An 18,860-nucleotide genomic window follows, 5' to 3' on the forward strand; every position below is an offset into this window, starting at 1 on the left:
GATTTATCCATGTTGTAGCATGTATTATACACCATTCTTGTTTATGGTTGAATAATATTCTATTATATTCTATTATACAGATATACCATGTTTTATTCATTCATCTATCACCTGATGGATATTTGGGCTCTTTACATTTTGGCCAGTATGAATAATGTTACTATGGATATTTATATATAAGGTTCTAATCCAACACTTTAAAATGAATGTTTAATGACAACCATCCTAGTTGATGTGAAGCTGTACTGAATGGTTCTGATTTGTGCTCTCTTGACAACTAATGATATTTGGTATCTTGTATATTTTCTTCAGAACATGAATGTTGAAAGCCTTTGTCCACTATTAATTGGATTACTTTTTATTATTTAGTTATTTGGTGTCTTAGTTACCTTTCCATTGCTGTGATAAAACACCATGAACAAAGTTATAGAAGGGAGGGTAGAATTGTTGCTTATAGTTGCAGAGAGATAGTGTCCATCACCATCGCTGTAGGGAGCTCAGCATCAGTTGGGCAGGTGTGGTGCTGGAGCAGCAGCTGAGAACTCACATCCTGATCCACAAACAGGAAGCAGCCATACAGGCTTTTGAAGCCTGAAAGCCCACACCTAGTGACACATCTCCTCCAACAAGGCCACACCTCTCAATGCTTCCCAAACATTTCCACCTATGCAAACCAAGTATCCAGACATATGAGCCTATGGGAGCCATTCCCATTTAGTTTTTTTTTTTAAATACCCTATCAAATGGAAGTTAAATAAATTTAATAAGAAACAAACTTCATAATAAATTTGTATGATTTACAAAGAGATTTGATATTCTGTGGATTACCTTTCTTTTTCACTTTTCAGTGGTGCCTGGATCAAACCCAGGTCCTAGAACTAGGCAAACTCCCTCTATCAAGCCACAGGTAAACTGTAAATTATTGTTTTTCTATTTGTCTGAGAACTTTAAATATGCACGTAATGTGTTTCCATGGAGCTCACGCTTGGCATGATTAACAAGACCAAGAACCTGTGGCTGGGTATGTCATAGGTCTTAGAGGACAGCTACTGCTATTAATTAGTCCACTAGACATGAATTATCTCTTAACTTTCTCAGTGATGTTTCCTAAATCACAAGGTTTTAGATTCGGTTGAAATCTAATTTATACATTTTTTCTCTTTTTTTTTTTAAACTTGAGCTTTTAATGTAATACCTATGAAGCCATTGCCTTATTCAAGGTTGTGAATATTTATATGTGTAATTTCTTTGTTTTGTCTCAAATTTCAGCTCTTGCATTTAATTTGTTGATCTATTTGTAGAATTAATTTTGTGTGTATATGAGGCAGATTCCAATTTCACTTTCTCCATGTTGTTATATAATTATAGTGTTGCTATTTGTTGACAAAAATATTTCCTTCATTAAATTGTCTTATATTCTAGTTAGAAATTGGCTGAATATAAATGTAGGCTAAAATCTTGATCCTAAGTTTAATTTGTCTAATTTCTCTTCTGGTTCCTGCTTTGTGTTAAGAGTTCTGTGGTGGTTTTTTATTTTGTTTTAATTAAGACCAGGCATCATTCTATAGCATAGACTGGCTTGGACCTCACTATGTAGCCCGGGCTGGCCTCAAACTTGTAGAAATCTTCCTGCCTCTGCTTCTCAATTGCTGGAAATGCAGACATGCACAACCACACCTGCCTGGTAGCAAAATTTAAAACTAGTAAGTAAAAGTTCTTTGATTTTTTAAAAATGATATTTTGGCTCTTCTGTGTCCTTTATATTTCCTTTGAATTGTAGGATCAAGTTTTCAATTTCTATAAAAAAATAAAGCCAGTCTAAATTTAATAATGGTTGTGCTGAGTCTGTAGGTCAGTTTGAGAGGCATTGCCATCTGTTGCAGGTTCTTCTCCTGTTTCTGTGATAAAATGCCCTAACAAAAACAGAGGTAAGGGTTTATGATGCCTCACAATTCAAAGGTCAAGTACAGCAGGGCAGGGAAGTCAAGGCAGCTGGAGCTTGCAGCAGCTGCTCACATGACATTTCTAACCAGAAAGCAGGCAGAAGTGGGCAGTGGGGGATGGGGGTTGCAGGTGGCTGTGCATGCTCCTTTCTTCATATATAAAGTTCAGGATCCAATCCTGGAGACGGTTCCAGATATGCTGGATGGGTCCTCAAAGGCCCATGTATCAAAGGCTGCACAGAAGCCCATCTCCCAGGTAACTCCAGAGTCTGTCACCTCAACTTCAAATATTAAATCTTCCCAAGTGTAGCCACAGGTGCCTTCAATTTAATTGGGTCTTCTAACGTCTTTCAGTAATGTTTTATACTTTCCAGAGTACAAGTTTCAAAGTTCTTTTTTGAAAGTTATTCCTATGTTATTCTCTTTGATGTTACTGTAAATAGAGTATCAGAATTTCATTTTCTAAAGCATTTATTGCCCTTATGTCGAAATGCTGGGTTTTTTTTTTGTTTTCATGTCACCATGAGATTCTGACAACTTGCTGAACCTACTTGATAGTTCTATTTGTTTTTAAAGGCTGTTTTCTTTATACATAGTGAGGTGTGTATTGTACATATCATTTCTTCCTTTATTTATTTTTTCTTTTTTATTATTATTATTATTATTATATTTGTGTTTTAATTTTACACAATAGCTATGGGTTTCCCTGTCCTCCCCCCTCCCGCACCCACCTCCATCTTTCCCCCAACCCCTCCCCTCCATTCTCATCTCCTCCAGGGACAAGACTCCCCTGGGGATTCATTTAAACCTGGTGGATTCAGTACAGGCAGGTCCAGTCCCCTCCTTCCAGGCTGAGCAAAGTGTCCCTGTGTAAGCCCAAGGTTCCAAACAGCCAGCTCATGCACTAAGGACAGGTCCCGGTCCCACAGCCTGGGTGCCTCCCAAACAGTTCAAGTTATTCAATTGTCTCACTTATCCAGAGGGCCTGATCCAGCTGGGGGCCCCACAGCCTTTGGTTCATAATTCATGTGCTTCCATTCCTTTGGCTATTTGTCCCTGTGCTTTTTCCAATCTTGGTCGCAACAATTCATGCTCTTACAGTCCCTCCTCTTTCTCAACAATTGTACACCTGGAGCTCCACCTGGGGCCTGGCTGAGGATCTCTGCATCCACTTCCATCAGTTATTGGATGAGAGTTCCAGAACTACTGTTAGGGTGTTTGGCTATCTGATCACCAGACTAGGTCAGATCAGGCTTTCTCTCGACCATTGCCAGCAGTCTACAGAGGATGTATCATTGTGGATTTCTGGGGACCTCTCCAGCACTCTGCCTATTCCTGTTCTCATGTGGTCTTCATTTATCATGGTCTGTTATTCCTCATTCTCCCTTTCTGTTCTTGATCCAGCTGGGATCTCCTGCTCCCCTTAGCTTTCTTTCCCTCAAACCTTGCCCTTCATTACTCCCACTGTCATCCAGGTTGTTCATGTAGATCTCATCCATTTCTCTGTCATTGGGTGATCCCTGGGTCTTTCCTAGAGTCCCGTTTTCTAGGTAGCCTCCCTGGAGTTGTGTAGCAGTCTAGTCATCTTTGTTTTACATCTAGTATCCTCCTATGAGTGAGTACATACCGTGTTTGTCCTTCTGAGTCTGGGCTACCTCACTCACGATGATTTTTTCTAGATCCATCCATTTACCTGCAAACCTCATGATGTCATTGTTTTTCTCTGCTGAGTAGTACTCCATTGTGTATATGTACCATATTTTCTTTATCCATTCTTCAGTTGAAGGGCATCTAGGTTGTTTCCAGGTTCTGGCAATTCATTTCTTCCTTTATTATCTGCTGTTTTCTGCTTTGGTTTCTTGTTTAAAGGCCCTCACCAGAACTTCTAAGTGTCATACTTTCGAGAATTGAGCATCCTTTAATCCTAACCCTGCTTGGGAGGAAGCATTGAGATTTTCCACTTTAAGGAGGACATCAGGTTTAGGGTTGCATGGGTGACCCCTTCTGAATGAGGCAATTCTTAGTAAACTGAGCATTTGTTGCTTTTTTCTTTCTAGTCATGAGGAGGGTTTTGGCAGGGGCTATTCCAACAGCTGTGGAAATTATCTGTGTTAATATTTCCTTTCAACTGTGTGTATTTTATTAACTGATGTTCTCACACCAAACCAATCATGTATTCCTGAGATAAATCCCACTTGGCTATGGTATCTAATCTTTTTTATATCTTAGCTATGAATATAATCTTTACTATAGGTTACTTTAATTGGCTGGTTAAGGTTTGTTGAATATTATGTATATGTTTATTAAGGATGCTGCTTTATAGTTTTTTAATAGTCTTTTCTTGAAGTGCTTTTGTCTGATTTGGTAGCAGCCTTAGGCTGGTTGCCAAGATGAGGTGAACAGCATTCATTCATCTTTTGTTTTCTGGAGTCTTTTTGAGAACTATCACTTTGAATTCATTAACTATTTGGAAAAATTCACCAGTAAAGCCACCTGGTCTCTGGCTTTTCTATATGCACAGTTTCCTTGACTACTGAAGCCATAATTACTATTACATAATATTTTTACCTGTTTACAGGTCTACATTGATTTTCTACTGCCTTCCATGTTGGTTGGTTTTTTGTCAACTTGACACAAACTGGGTCATCTAGTAAGAGGAAACTTCAATTCAGAAAACGCCTCTGAAAGGTTGGCCTATAGGCAAGTCTGTGGGGGTATTTTCTTGATTAATGATTGATATGGAGTGTCCAGCTCCCTGTGGGCTTTGCTATAGATGGATTTTTCTTTGGGCCACCAGCTCTCTCTCTCTCTCTCTCTCTCACACACACACACACACACACACACACATACACACACACACACAAAAAAAAACATGGAGACATTATTAATTATGAAAGCTTAGGTTAATTCCTTACTAGTTCTTATAACTTAAATTAACCTATATATTTTAATGTACATTAGTTTACGTAGCTCAGTTACCTTTACTCTGTATTGCCATCTGGCTGATGACTCTCCTTCTTCTTCCCAGCATTCTCTCTCTGCCCAGAAGACCTGTCTATACCTCCTGCCTAGCTATTGGCCATTCATCTTTTTATTACACCATTCACAGCAATATATCTTCACAGTGTACAAATATCCCACAGCGCTTTGCCACCCCTGGGTAGGTGGTCCTGGGCTGTATAATAAAGCAGGTTGAGTAAGCCATGAAGAACAAGCTAGTAAGCAACACTTCTCCATGGTCTCTGCTTCAGTTCCTGCCTCCAGAGCCTGGATTTCCTTACTGATGGGCTGTGATGCAGATGTGTAAGTCAAATAAACCCTTTCCTCCCCAAGATGCTTTTGGTTATGGTTCTATCAAAGGAATAGAGAGCAAGCTAGAACACTTCCTGAGTCCCTTTTGGTTTGCATCTTTCTAGGTCTTTATTTATCTAAGCCATATGACTTAACTTGTTGCCATACAATCGCTCATAATTGTTTATAGTGTCCCCCTGATATTCTTCTCATCTCTATGTGGCTGTTAGTTGTATTCCTGCTTCTATTTCTGGTTTTAATAATCTGATTATTCTCTGAGTGTCTCAGTTTTATTAAAGGTTTGATAGACTTTTTCAAGTAATTTGTTGGTTTGCTAATTTCCCGTATTGTTTGTCTACTCTCCACTCCATTAATTTATGTTATGTTATGTTTTGTTATTTTTTCTATCTATTTATTGTTTGTTTTGTGTTCTCTGCTTCCAAAGTCTTATAGCAAAAGGCTAAGTCATTGATTTGAGAATATTTCTTTTTTATTTTAGATAATAAATTTAGTTTTTCCTCTCTGTACCACTTAAGCTGACTCTCTTAAGTTTTGCTGTATTATATGTAAATTTTTATCTCAAAGTGATTTTGTTGATTATTGTTTGACAATATTGGGTATTTAGAAGTATGCCCTATAATATATATTTAAGTCATTTAAATACATTTGTTATTAAGTTCATGTCTCATTTCATTGTGGATGGAGTGTATTGAGTGCCTTTTTAATTTATTGATTCTTTTTCTCTTCCCTAGCATATGGTCTAGCTGGAGAATGTCCCACATGTCCCTGCTTCCCCATTTGTCAGATGCAGTGTCCATAGACACCTGTTGGATATAATTTGCCTCAGTGTGGCTCAGCTCTTCTGCATGTGCACCATCTGCCTTGATGCTCCTTATGGGATTGAAATTGGAGCACTAAAGTCTTCACCCATCATTGGTAAGTCTCTGTCTTCAATTTTAAATTTTTCTTTCATGTCTTCATTTCTGTTTTGGTTCATGGGAGTAGGCTCTAAATTCAGATATTTAAATATCTATAGCTCCCTGGTGGAATGCCCCCTTTACCATAACATTTTTCTCTTCATCTTTAGCAAGATATTTGTGTAGAAGTCTGTTTTGCCTGCTATAAATGCTCCAGCTTTCTAAAGGAAGGCATCCTTTTACTTTCAATCTGTTTATGTCTTTGGACGTAAAGTGTGTCCTTTGCAGGCAATGTATTGTTGAATACTCTGTCTTTTGTAGAACTGCTCAGTACCCACTCCCACCCCCACACGTGTTAGATTATGGGTACAATTGTAGCTACACCTGGCATTTTGCTTTTCTGCTTTCCATGTGTATTCATTTGCTAAGGCTACTATAAAAAATTACCATAAAATCGGTGACTGAAACCATACAAATTTGTTCTCTTGAAGTTTTGGAGATCAGATGTTCAAGATCAAGGTGTCAGTAGGTTTGGTGAGATCTAAAAGCTGTAAAGGAAAGAACTGGCCCAGGACTCTGTCTTTGGCCTGAAAATGGCTGTGTTTCTGACCCTATTTGTGTTGTCTTCTGTCTGTCTGTATCTGGGTCCAAATGCACAGTTCCTGTAGGATCACCTGACATATTGGATTAGGGCCAATCATGACTTTGATGACCTCGTTTTAAAGTAACTACCTCTGCAAAAATCCTGACTCTAGATCATCATATTTGAGGCCTTGGGACTCAAAACTGTAACATGGGGATTTGGGAAGAGACACAGCACAACATATAATGATCTGTCTCAAGCCTTTTCTATTCTTCTATTGCTTCTCTCGCTTTTTGGAATCCTTCCTAACATCATCACCAGTGTTTGAATTCTTTGCTTAGCAGTCCCTCTAAGCCTTACCATGACTACCATAAATTTTCAGGTTTCATTTTAGATTGTGCTAACTATTGCAGTCCCTGGAACTCTACTGCTTCATTTCTGTGCTAATAGTACTCTACACACCACAGCTACCTGTGTCATAATGCAATACACCACTGTAATTATTTATGTAGTTTCGTGTCTTCTATTACTTCAGATAGAAGGAAGGTGATCAAGTGTGTGCTTACATGCTTGTGATGGTCTTTAACTTGTTTGCCTTTTCTGGTCCTTTTCACCTGGTCATACAGTTTGGGGTCACAGATGCTGTCTTTTTCAACACAGCTTTGCTCCACTCACTTCCTTTTTGCTGTGACAATCAGTCACATTTCTATATGTTAGCAGTCCCACACGTAATGATTTACATGCCGCCTCATGCAGCTGCTTCTTAGGTGGCTTAAGATGAACGAGAACGGTTGACATCTGTGTTGTCTCTGTAATTATTTAATTAACTCTCAGGGCTCTTTGACTTTTCAGGAAGGTTTAAATTACTCCCTCTGACCACTCATACTTTTTTTTTATCCCAAAGAACATACTTTACTATCTGTTGTAAAGAATTCTAATAGCAACAAATTCTCTCTGCTTTGTTCAGGAATGTTGTGATTATGCTGTCCATTTTGAAAGATTGTTGGCATATATAAATTTCTGGTTGACAGGCTTTGGTTTTCTGGCCTCGTTGTTCTAGAGAGAAGTTAGGTGTTACCTTTTAGAGGGCTTTCTGGAACATGCTAGGTCATTTTCTCTTACAAGTTCTAGGGGTTTCTTCCTATCTTTGTCACCAAAAGTCACCATAAGTGGCTGCTGTAGAAATATGCTTTGGTGCCCTGGTTTAATAAAACACTGATCGGCCAGTAGCCAGGCAGGAAGTATAGGTGGGACAAGCACACAAGGAGACTTCTGGGAAAAGGAAGGCTGAGTCAGGAGACACCAGCCCGCTGTCCAGAAAACAGCATGTAATGGCACACAGGTAAAGCCACGGAAAACATGGCGACATATAGATTAACAGAAATGGGTTGAGTTTAAGTGTAGCAGCTAGTCAATCGTTAGCCTGAGCTAATGGCCGAACAGTTTTAATTAATGTAAGCCTCAGTGTGTTTACTTGGGTCTGAGCAGCTGCCAACTAGGTGGGACACAGGAAAACTTCAGCTACAAGTGGCAGCTGTGGGACCTTTCATCCTTCTTAGAACTTGAGTTTCTTGAATGTGTAGACCACCATCGCTCATCCAATCTGAGGACTTCTCAGCCACAGTTAACGTTTGACTCCCTCCCCTCATTCTCCCTTCTAATGACCCCCTATGCACTTGTGAACTCTCAGAGGTAGTCCATGTTTCCTCAGGGCTCTGCTCACTTTTCCCCATTGGTCCCTCCATTACATTAGATTACATAGACTAAATCACTCTGTCTTTAGGACTGATTCACCAGGCAGTTCAGATCGACTCTTCAGTCCAGTCTAGGTTTTTATTTTAATTACTGTACTTTCAACTCTAGAACATTTGTTTAGTTCATTGATTACAATTTCTCTTCATTTTTGGTCTCTATCTGATCCCTTATTCCTTTTTTTCTGTGAGCATGGTTTTCATTACTGTTGTGGCCATGTTAAAGACCTGTTAAGACAAGCCCTCTGACAGGCAGTTTCTGAAACCTATTTCCCCCACTGACACCACTCCTAGGTTATGAGAATGATTTTAAAAAATATCTCACAGTTTTGTTGTTGTTGAAAACTAAAAGTTGTTATATGAAAGGAACCCCAAATACTGGTTTCCCTCTTTCCGTGCTTAGTTCCTAGCATTCATTGTTTGTGAAGTCCTTGGTTGGCATATCTTAACAGAATCTATTGCCCATGGTGTGAACTGTCTGACTTAGTTTCTAGCATTCATTGTTTGTGAAGTCTTTGGTTGGCGTATCTTAACAGAATCTATTGCCCATGGTGTGAACTGTCTGATGGCATCCCTAATGGACTGGAGCCTCGGGAATGGCATCAATCACCTGGAGTGACTGGGGTCAGCAGGGCTCTATGTTCCTTTGTGATTGCTGTAGGACTGCTTACCTTGTTAGAATCACACCCAACTGTAAAGGTCCACTGATTGCTGCTCACTAGTTCATAAACTAATGTCTCCATGCATGAATTGCTTCACAGTCTGAACCAGTGGAACTCAGGTTCCTTTACAATTCCAGTCTTCAGGAATCAGGAGAAACTACTCATCATCACAGTTACTTCTTCACCTGGTTATCTGTGGTGATCTAGGTGGCCTGTGGTGCTGTTTGCTTCTACTGAGCTAGCAGCATGCTCTTAACTGTTAATATCAAAGTCCACTGTCCTTTGAGAAGACCTTCTTCTCCATACTGTCCCAAATCAACTCAGTGAGTGGGTTCTTACATGCTGTGGCCAAATCTCTGAGCCACTCTCCAGATCTGAGAGCAGTATAGTAACTCACCTTTCCTACACAGCATTCTTGCTGTATGAGCTGGACACTGGGCAAGCACAGTAGCATCAGCCTCCATAATGTTCCTCTCCCAGTGTGCAATGTTCTCCCTCTGAGATAGGTGAGGTGAGGATAATGTTACCTTGTATCATCAACTTCCTGTTCCTATTAAACCACTGGAGCTCTCAGTGTGGCTGGTGGAAGAAAGAAGACCTGTAGTTGAAGTTTTCCTGGTCCTGCAGCTGCTCAGACCCAAATAAACACACACAGGCTCATATTATTTTTTAAACTATGGCCATAGCAGGCTTCTTGCTAGCTAGCTCTTGTATCTTAAATTAACCCATTTCTATAAATCTATACTTTGCCATGTGGCTTGTGGCTTACCAGTATCTTTACATCTTGCTTCTCATGGCAGTGGCTGGCAGAGTCTCCTCTGTTCTGCCTTTCTCTTTCCTCCTCTCTAGTTAGAATGTCCTGCTTAACCCTATTCTGCCTCACCATTGGCCAAACAGCTTTATTTATCAACCAATCAGAGCAACACATATTCACATCATACAGAATGACATCACCCATTATTTCCCCTTTCTTTCTATTCAAAAGGAAGGTTTTAACTTTTAGTAAAATTACATATAATAAAACAGTTATCAAGCAATAATTACAATTACAACATCTAGTCTATTTGTATTTTGTAAAATTAAAAAAAATATTCTATTCTATATTTATGAGTCTAAAGTTTCCTATCTAATTTATCTTTTATCACGACTAAGGAAAACTACAACTATCTAGTCTTCAACTACATCAAAGACTTCAGAAGGATATAATATTACCTAAGTAAATAGGAAGAGCATTGTAAGCAACTTCCAAAAATCTAGAATGACAGAGACAGCTGTTTACCTGGACAGTCATCCAAAGTTCCTCTGTAACATTGTGGCATCCATCTGTCTTCAGCCCATAGGCCTAGAGGCTCTCAGTCACTTTTCTCTGTGTCCTATAGAATGTCTGGCAGTTAATTGTAATAGGAAGTTTTTCTGTGTCCTGCCTGGCCCACAGTCAGGACAAATCTCTTACCCACAGCCCCGCAGCCTTTTATAAAATAATCATACAGAAGCTTAATATTAATTATAACAGTTTGACCATTAGCTCAGGCTTATTATTGGCTAGCTCTTACACTTAAATTAACCTATAATTCTTACCTATGTTTAGCCACGTGGCTTGGTACCCTTTCTTAGTTCTGCCTTGTCATCTGGCTTCCTCTATGTCTGGCTGGTGACTCCTGACTCAGCCCTGCTCTTCCCAGCATTCTCCTATCTGCTCACCCCACCTATACTCTGCCTGGCTACTGGCCAATCAGCGTTTTATTTATCAACCAGTCAGAGGAACAGCAGAGGAACATATGTTCACAGCATTCAGAATGACATCACCCATCAAAGAAGACCTTGATGTCTTGACCACACCAGTCTGGAACCTTGTCTCTGAACAGGTGGTTGGAAAATGCTTGCTGCTTATTCGTCTCTCCCAGCAGCACTTGGGTGCTTTGTGGGAGAGAGCTTCCTTTGGAATAGAGCTCCCAGCATGTTGAGGGAGGGGTAAAGGGTGAGACAGAGTGGACTGAAGGTTAAATGTTATCAGTAAGTCTTAATAATCTTTGTATATTCAAAGTATAGGACGTGCTGACTTGATAAACACATGCATCAATAATGATTATCACAATAATCAATATATCCACTACCACCCCTGTTTAAATGACATCCCCAGAACCTGTTCACACTGACACAGAAACATTGTGTGCCCTTTGGTGGATGTTTTCCAATTTTCCTCACCCTTCAGCTCTGGCAACCACTATTATACTCTAATTTTACCTCTTCAAATTCCACATGTGAACAGCATTGCAGTTTTGCCTTTGCTGTGGTTTCTTCATTTAACATATCATGTTCCCTAGTTTCCTACATGTGTTTCTCTATGATAGAATGGTAACCCACTGCACACACACATCCTTGGCTTCTCTCCCTACCTTGGCTGCTGTAAATGTGCAGTGGTGAACATGAGTGCAGGTATTTCTTTGACATGATTGCATTAACTTTGGTTATCTCCTCAGCATATGACTGTACCATGTGGTAGTTCTAACAACTTTTTTTGAGAAGCCTCTGAGCAGTTTTGCATAGGTGCTGTACTTGGCTAGGATCTGTACCAATGTTATCAAGGGCTCCCTTTCCCCACATTAGATCCAATTTGTAGGTGTGTCATCTTCTTTCTTTGTGTGTGTGTGGGGGGGGGGGGGGGGTAGCTGTTTTGACCAGTGAAGTGATAAGCCACTTTGTATTAATTTGCATTTCTGTAATGATTAATGATTTTAAACACTTATTTTTATGCATATATTGATAATTTGTATGTAAATCTTATTTGGGAAAAGTCTGTCTACTCCTTTGCTCCTTTTGATTTTGAAACTTTCTTATTTACTTGTTGACGGGCAGTAATTACATAGCTTTAAAGAGGAAAGTGTTATGATTCAGTACATTTATACATTGTATCATTATTAGCTCAAGACATTTATGCTATTTGCCATCTCCAGTACTTATCATTTATTTGTGGTGAGAACATTAGAAATTCTCTTGTCAAACTTTGTTGAATTTTACCATATAATATTTTGACTGTAATCCTTGTACTACTATAAATTATCTGGTTGTGACTTTGCATTTGTTAGCCTATTTCTTCTCACCCCTCCTCTACATTTCTTGGTTCCTCATAACAGTTGTGAAGCATTTATCTAATTATTCTTTATCATTAAAAACTTAGGAGTCAGTTATTGTAGTAAGCACCTAATTGATCAGAGAAACGTCAGAGAAGGGACCAATGACCTCCTTCCTCTCTCTCTCCTTCCTCCATCCAAAAAAGGGCCAAGAATCTTTCTCACCCCCCCCCACTACTTCCTGTGTCTCTCTATATGTGGCTGATTTTGGTCAGCTAGTAGCTAGCTCCACCCTCTGATTCAAGGAAAACTTTATTGTCAGTCTCGGGCGTGTCAGAGTGTGATCAAAATATCCTACAACACAGTTGTTTTGATTTATTTTTCTGAGACAGAGTTTCCTCTGTATAGCCCTAGCTGTCCTGGGACTCACTCTGTAGACCAGGCTGGCCTTGAACTCAGAGACTTGCCTGCCTCAGCCTCCTGAGTACTGGGATTAAAGGCGTGCACCACCATGACTGGCAACGGCATTATAGTTAATATTTTTGTGCTTTTCCCCTTCTCCCTCACCACCTGGCTCAGTTGTTTTGATTTCTACACCTTGATTTCAGCTACTTTAGACTCTACACATTAGTGAAAACATGAGGCATTATGTCTTTTAGGCCTCCTTTGCCCATTTATAAATTCAATTTTTTGTTATTGACTTGCAGAAGTTCTTTCTATTTCTTGAATATTAGCTTCTTATCACATAAATGACTTACAAATGTTCTCCCCCCATTCTGTGGGTTGTCTTTCCATTTTGTTAGTATTTCCTTTCCTGTGCAGAAGCTTTGTAGTTTGACACCATCCAAATTTGTTTTTGCTTTTGTTGCCTGGACTTCGGGTGTTCTAGAGAAAACCCATTGCCAAGTCCAATGTCAGGGGGCTTCACCCTACCTCATTCTAAGGATTTTCTGGTTTTAGATCTTACCTGCTTAACTTTACTCTATTTGGAGTTGTCCTTATAGAAGCTAAGTGTCCGTTTTCCACTTCATTTTGCATGTGGATATCCAGTTTGCCTTGAGCCATTTATTGAAGGAACATTTCTTCCCTCCTCTTGTATTCACACCGCCCTTGTCTACATTAATTGACCATGTGGATTTCCTTGAATAAGTGTTTCTTCATTTCTGTATGGCCTTCAGCCACGTACACAGACGTTAAATAATTACCAGGTTGTTTTTACTTAATGATGTCACCGTTAAAGTTGAATGCTACACACTCCATCCTGGAAGTCAGAACTCTATAATTATCTTTAGATGAGACTTAACTGATTAGGGGAAAGGAGACAAATTAATGTAAATTCAGAGAGAACAAACCTGGGGTGTAACTAATTTGGATATTAGTGGTAATTAGTATCTACAGATAGATTTGTTTGTAGCTCATTAACTGAAAACTTGCTTCATTTGTGCTGTGACTCATTAATTAGAAAGGTAGGTGGAGTGATGGGGCTCTAATGTGGTTTGACTTCTTAAATAAATTCCAAGATTTGGATATTAAATTGCAGTGGAGCATTAAATAGAGAGCGAGGGGACTGAAGAGTCAGTGATTACACGCATTTTCTATAATGCTCATATGCTGGAATGATCTTAAAGGTCAAAATGCTTCACACTCAGTAATGAGACAGGTCTTAATAAAGCTACTTTGTATCATATCTTATGTCTGCAAAACTTACACGGTGAGAGATGGTTTTATTTCATATGTAACACAGCATCTGATTTAATTAGTTAAGGAATATTTATAGAGCACCCCTGCCTAGAAATTTACTGTATTAGAAAGTACAGATGATTCAACAAGATACCGGTTTCCAAGAAACCCATCCCACCATTACTAATACATTCTCTACATACATTGGGGATGATTCTGAGACAGCATAGCCTAATGACAGATGAGTGGTCCAGTGGAATTCAGAGGAAAATTTGGCCTTGTAGGTTTAATATTTTATATATATATAGTTAAAACTCTAACTTAGACAGAAAAGCACCCTACTCCCTATATCTTATGGATATTCACTTCAACCAGACATCAATGGAGAGGCTTGTCTCTGCTTCATGTAGTGTTAGCTGGGGAATGGTGATATGTGATAATTACATGAAATCTGAAGGGTTTTCTTCCAACATACTCCTTTTTGTAACTATTTAGAATTACTGAAATAAAGGTTGACATCTCCTTAGATATTAATTTGTTTAGCTGCTCCTATGCCCGAGAAGGGAGATTCTGAGATTTCCCTGCCTTATCCTTATAAACCTTAATTCAGGTACTTCCAGAAGACAATAAGTGTTTCTTTATTCCCATTTCTATGGGGGAATAATGTTCATTAGACATGAAGAGGAGGCTGAACGCTTCCTAATCTCAGGTAATGCAAGCCATGGCTGAAGGGGCAGCCCCAAATTATGATACAAAGCTGCCCAAGGCTGAGGAGCCCCTGAAGGACTGTGGTTTGCCTTGTAGTTGGAGAGTTTTTTTCCAGGTTCTACTAAGTCCCCGTGATCCCACAACCCACATATAAAATAATCATACAGACACTTATATTATTTAAACTGCTTGGCCATTAGTTCAGGTCTACCATTGTCTAGCTCTTACTCTTATATTTAGTCCATTTCTGTTAGTCTATACTTTGTCACATGGCTTGTGGCTTACCGGTATCTTTACATGTTGCTTCTCATGGCAGCGGCTGGCAGTGTCTCCTCCCAGCCTTCCTGTTCCCAGGCTTTTCCTCTTCCTTGTCCCGCCTACCCTATTTCCTGCCTGGCTACTAGTCAATCAGCACTTTATTTATACAAAGTGATATCCACAACATTGCCTTGTTGCCAAGAGGTTGCATTGGGAGGAGAAAAGAGATGATGAGACACCAACCTGGTGAGAGCTAGCACTTCTGAGAGCAACTACTACTGACGAGAGTTTCTGCCACAGCAAGCTCCAGGGTAAGATCTCCACCAGAAACCAATTTGACTTCCTGACCATTGTCACTGATGGAAGGAGACTCAGTGAAGAGACCTGATGGTACTCTGGTTAGAAATGTTTACAGGTGCTATTATAAACCCTGAAACTCTTTGTGGAGCTCAATTTAGATTCCAAACTAGGAAGCATTCTCTCTATGTCAATCAAATTGGCCTTAATGTAAATGAGAAAAGAAGGTTGACATTTGACAGACCTCAAACAAAAGGCAGAGATTATGACCTGCGTGAGTTCTTGCTGTGTGGTTGGGATGGGTTTGCATCCACATTCTGCTTCATTTATCACCTGACATCTCCCTTGTGGTGGGGTGGTGGTTGTCTGAGTTCCCTTGTCACTTAAAAAAATCATAGAGTGGGACAGAAGTGGTTCAATGGGATAAATTAATACATGTAGTATAACCACATATTGAAGGCACTGAAAATATAAACCCTGTTGTGTTCTTTCTTATCTTGAGCCCAAGTGAAGTGAAAAATGACTGAAGTCCAAGAGGTCCCACCCACTGAGTTCTTCAGTTACAGCCTGCTTTTATATTCTAACAGAAGCACCCTAAGAGATGCAGCTTTGAAAAAATGTTTAGATGAAGAGCAAGAGGTGAGCCTGTACCTGTAAGAGCCAGCACATTATCACAGGAAGATAGACCTGCAACTGATCTCGGCAATTTCCTAAGTTTTAGAGACCAACATTCTCATTCCATATGTTCCCCATGATGATTCTAGAACAAACTATCATTACAGTGTGATGGAGGAATTGCAGTTACAAAAGATTTTGTTTCTGGAAAAGGTTTTCAGTGTAAGTTTCCTTCACTCTATGTGTTGAAATATTGGGTCAAGTTTCTTCTAACAATCTTACTGTTTGACTAATTCCTTCTTGCCTTAGCTCTATGTGTCATAGCAACACGTTTTGGGGTATCAATTTGAAATTCAAAATCTGAACCTTCCTGATTTGATGTGCCAGATGGCTGAGAAGTGAGTGGACTGTAAATGATTCTGTGGCTTTGTGAGGTCTGCTTCCTTCAGAAGGCTGTAGAGTGCCAAGCTGCTCCTAGATTTGGTGCCTATGTTTTTCTGATATTAAGTACACAGCATGTGATGGTTTTAAGCCACCCATCCTCATGCCTATCCCATGATCAGTTAAGACAGGGCTCAAAGCTGATAGGCACTTCTGTGACTGACAGTTCAGAAGTATCCGAGGTCATACTGCCTTTTTCCACCTAACTCAATTATCAAGGAGACTTAAAAGCTTTGGTTGATAGAAAAGGAAAAGGTTATTTTTCACTTTATATACACTTGTTTATATATTGAGAGTTCTCAAATTGTGCTATTTTTTCACAATTCAAATTATACCCACAATTCATTTACTTAAGCTAATGTATCAGACATAATTGAGAAAATATGCAATAATTATAAGCATAAACATTTGAAGTATTAGTATATATTAAAATCCTTGCAATTCATAGAAAGAATAATACTTTGGTTTAGTAGCAAGTCACCGACCAAAAGAACACTTTGAAAATTGTGAACTATTTGCATCTGGGTTACAGTACAAATAACAATATAATTTAATTGTTTTCCACATCATCTACACGAACACAGCCAAGCTCAATGAAGTAAACTGAGACCTTTGCTTAACTAATAACATTTATTAAGATTCTATTTTATGCCAAGCCTTGCATCTACATTGCCTTTTTAAAGGTCTAGCCCTAGCTGGATACATAAACACAATGTTTTAGATTCACTGTAGTGGGTAGCTGTTCCAGCTTTGACCTGGAAGTACTACCCACATTAAAGCTTCTGGTAACTGTCAAGCCTAAGAGGCAGGGTCAAGACAGGAGCCCTTAAAACCTGAGATCTGGATGTGCCAGCTCTCTTGGTTCCTGGGCCCTGGACACTGGAGATAGACCAAGCAGAGTTTTCCAGAGAACACTGCTGGACTGCACTATACCTTTCCCAGACCCAATAACCTATCCCTTCACTTGTAAGTTACCCTACAAAATAAACCACCCTTTTAACTAAGTGGAGTTGCCTTAATACTTCCACCAATAATTCACATGTAAAATAATCACATTGTGTTATGTATATCTTAAAGAATATTGTATTTGGGGTCATTGAAGTTCATAAGATAAGTTACTTTAGCTAGAATACAAAAGAACTCAGATTTAAGGAAAGTCCCAGCTGAGCTGAGAACTGAGGCATGGGAAGCCAGCCACTAGAAGAGTAGAAGGATGAGTCCTTCTATTAATAAGAAAAAGCCACAAAGAATCATGACGAAGGAAAAGATGTGGGCATGTGTGGTAGGGGGCACATGAACAGGGAGTGTTGGCATGATATCAAGTATATATTTTTCTTACCTATATTTGACATGCTAGGAAAAGAAGGTTCAGAGAGTAATTACCAAAGTATGCAGAAACAATAAGTAACAAATGTGGGTTTGGAATTCTGATCTCCTAATTTGAGTATTAAGCCAATTCTGGTATTTTCAGGACAGAGAGATAAAAAAAAAAAAAAAAAAAGAAGCGGTCAAATGATACAAAAATTATTTTTGGTAGACTCTTGACACATGAAGTAATGCTACACATGAGTCTATTATATCCCTTCTCGTAGGCTCATTTACCCAAAAGAGTATTGGCAAAGAAAGTTAAAGTATAATAAAAAGAAAAAAAACCTACTAAAATAGAGATGACCATTCTTTTTAATGAGTCATTATAAGGAAGGCAATGCAGAATGTAAACTGGGCACGGTGGTGTGTGACCATAATCTTAACAAGTGGAAGTCAAGGCAAAAAGATCCCAACTTTGTTACTATACAGGGTTACAAAGGGAATTCCAAGCAAGTCTGAACCACATAGTGAGAGCCTGTCTGTGAAGAGGGGTGGAAAGGAGAGAAGGGGTAGGAGGAAGAAGATGAGGAGAAGAAAAGGAAGAGAGAATGAGGAGGAAGAAGAGGAGGAGGAGGAAAAGAAAGAGGAGAAAAAACATTTTAATGAAAGCATTGGTTTAAGAGCTTCAACTATATTGCTGCATGCTAGAGGCCATTGAGAATTTATTTATTGAATGTATCATTCTGCCCATAAACAAGAATATACATGCATACATACATACATACATGCATGCATGCATACATGCATACATACATACACATGTCTGTACATCCATATGCTTGAGTATCCCCTGGTATTTTATCTTAACATTGAAGTAAAAATTACTTTTTGTCATAAAATATAGCCAATGCTTCTAGAATTGGGTGTTGAGCTTCCTAGAATGACACTACATTATAGGAGGAATATGTGTTACTGATGTGTTCAGACACATTGCAACATCTCAGATTACTAGGAAACTCACCAGTGACCTAGAAGGAAAAGATACAAGCATTCAAAAATCCATCAAAATTTGAAAGATGGGATACAAATGATGATGGCCAGGGCTGGGAAGTTGTAGGCCTCAGCAAATGTTAATCCAGAGCATCAAGAGCCTCTTTGATGGCACTCAGAGGGGCCTTTGCTACTGTAAGCAGAAGGCAGATTTGCCTGAAAATCAGACTCAGAATCTGATCATGAGAGTCAAATTGAAAAGAAGGCTTCATTTGGGGCTGATGAGATGGCTTGGTGCCTAAGAACACTTGTAGTTTTTGCAAAGGAACAGGTTTGAATGACATG

The sequence above is a fragment of the Onychomys torridus genome, chromosome 1 (assembly GCF_903995425.1).
Source record: "Onychomys torridus chromosome 1, mOncTor1.1, whole genome shotgun sequence".
Lineage (NCBI taxonomy): Eukaryota > Metazoa > Chordata > Mammalia > Rodentia > Cricetidae > Onychomys > Onychomys torridus.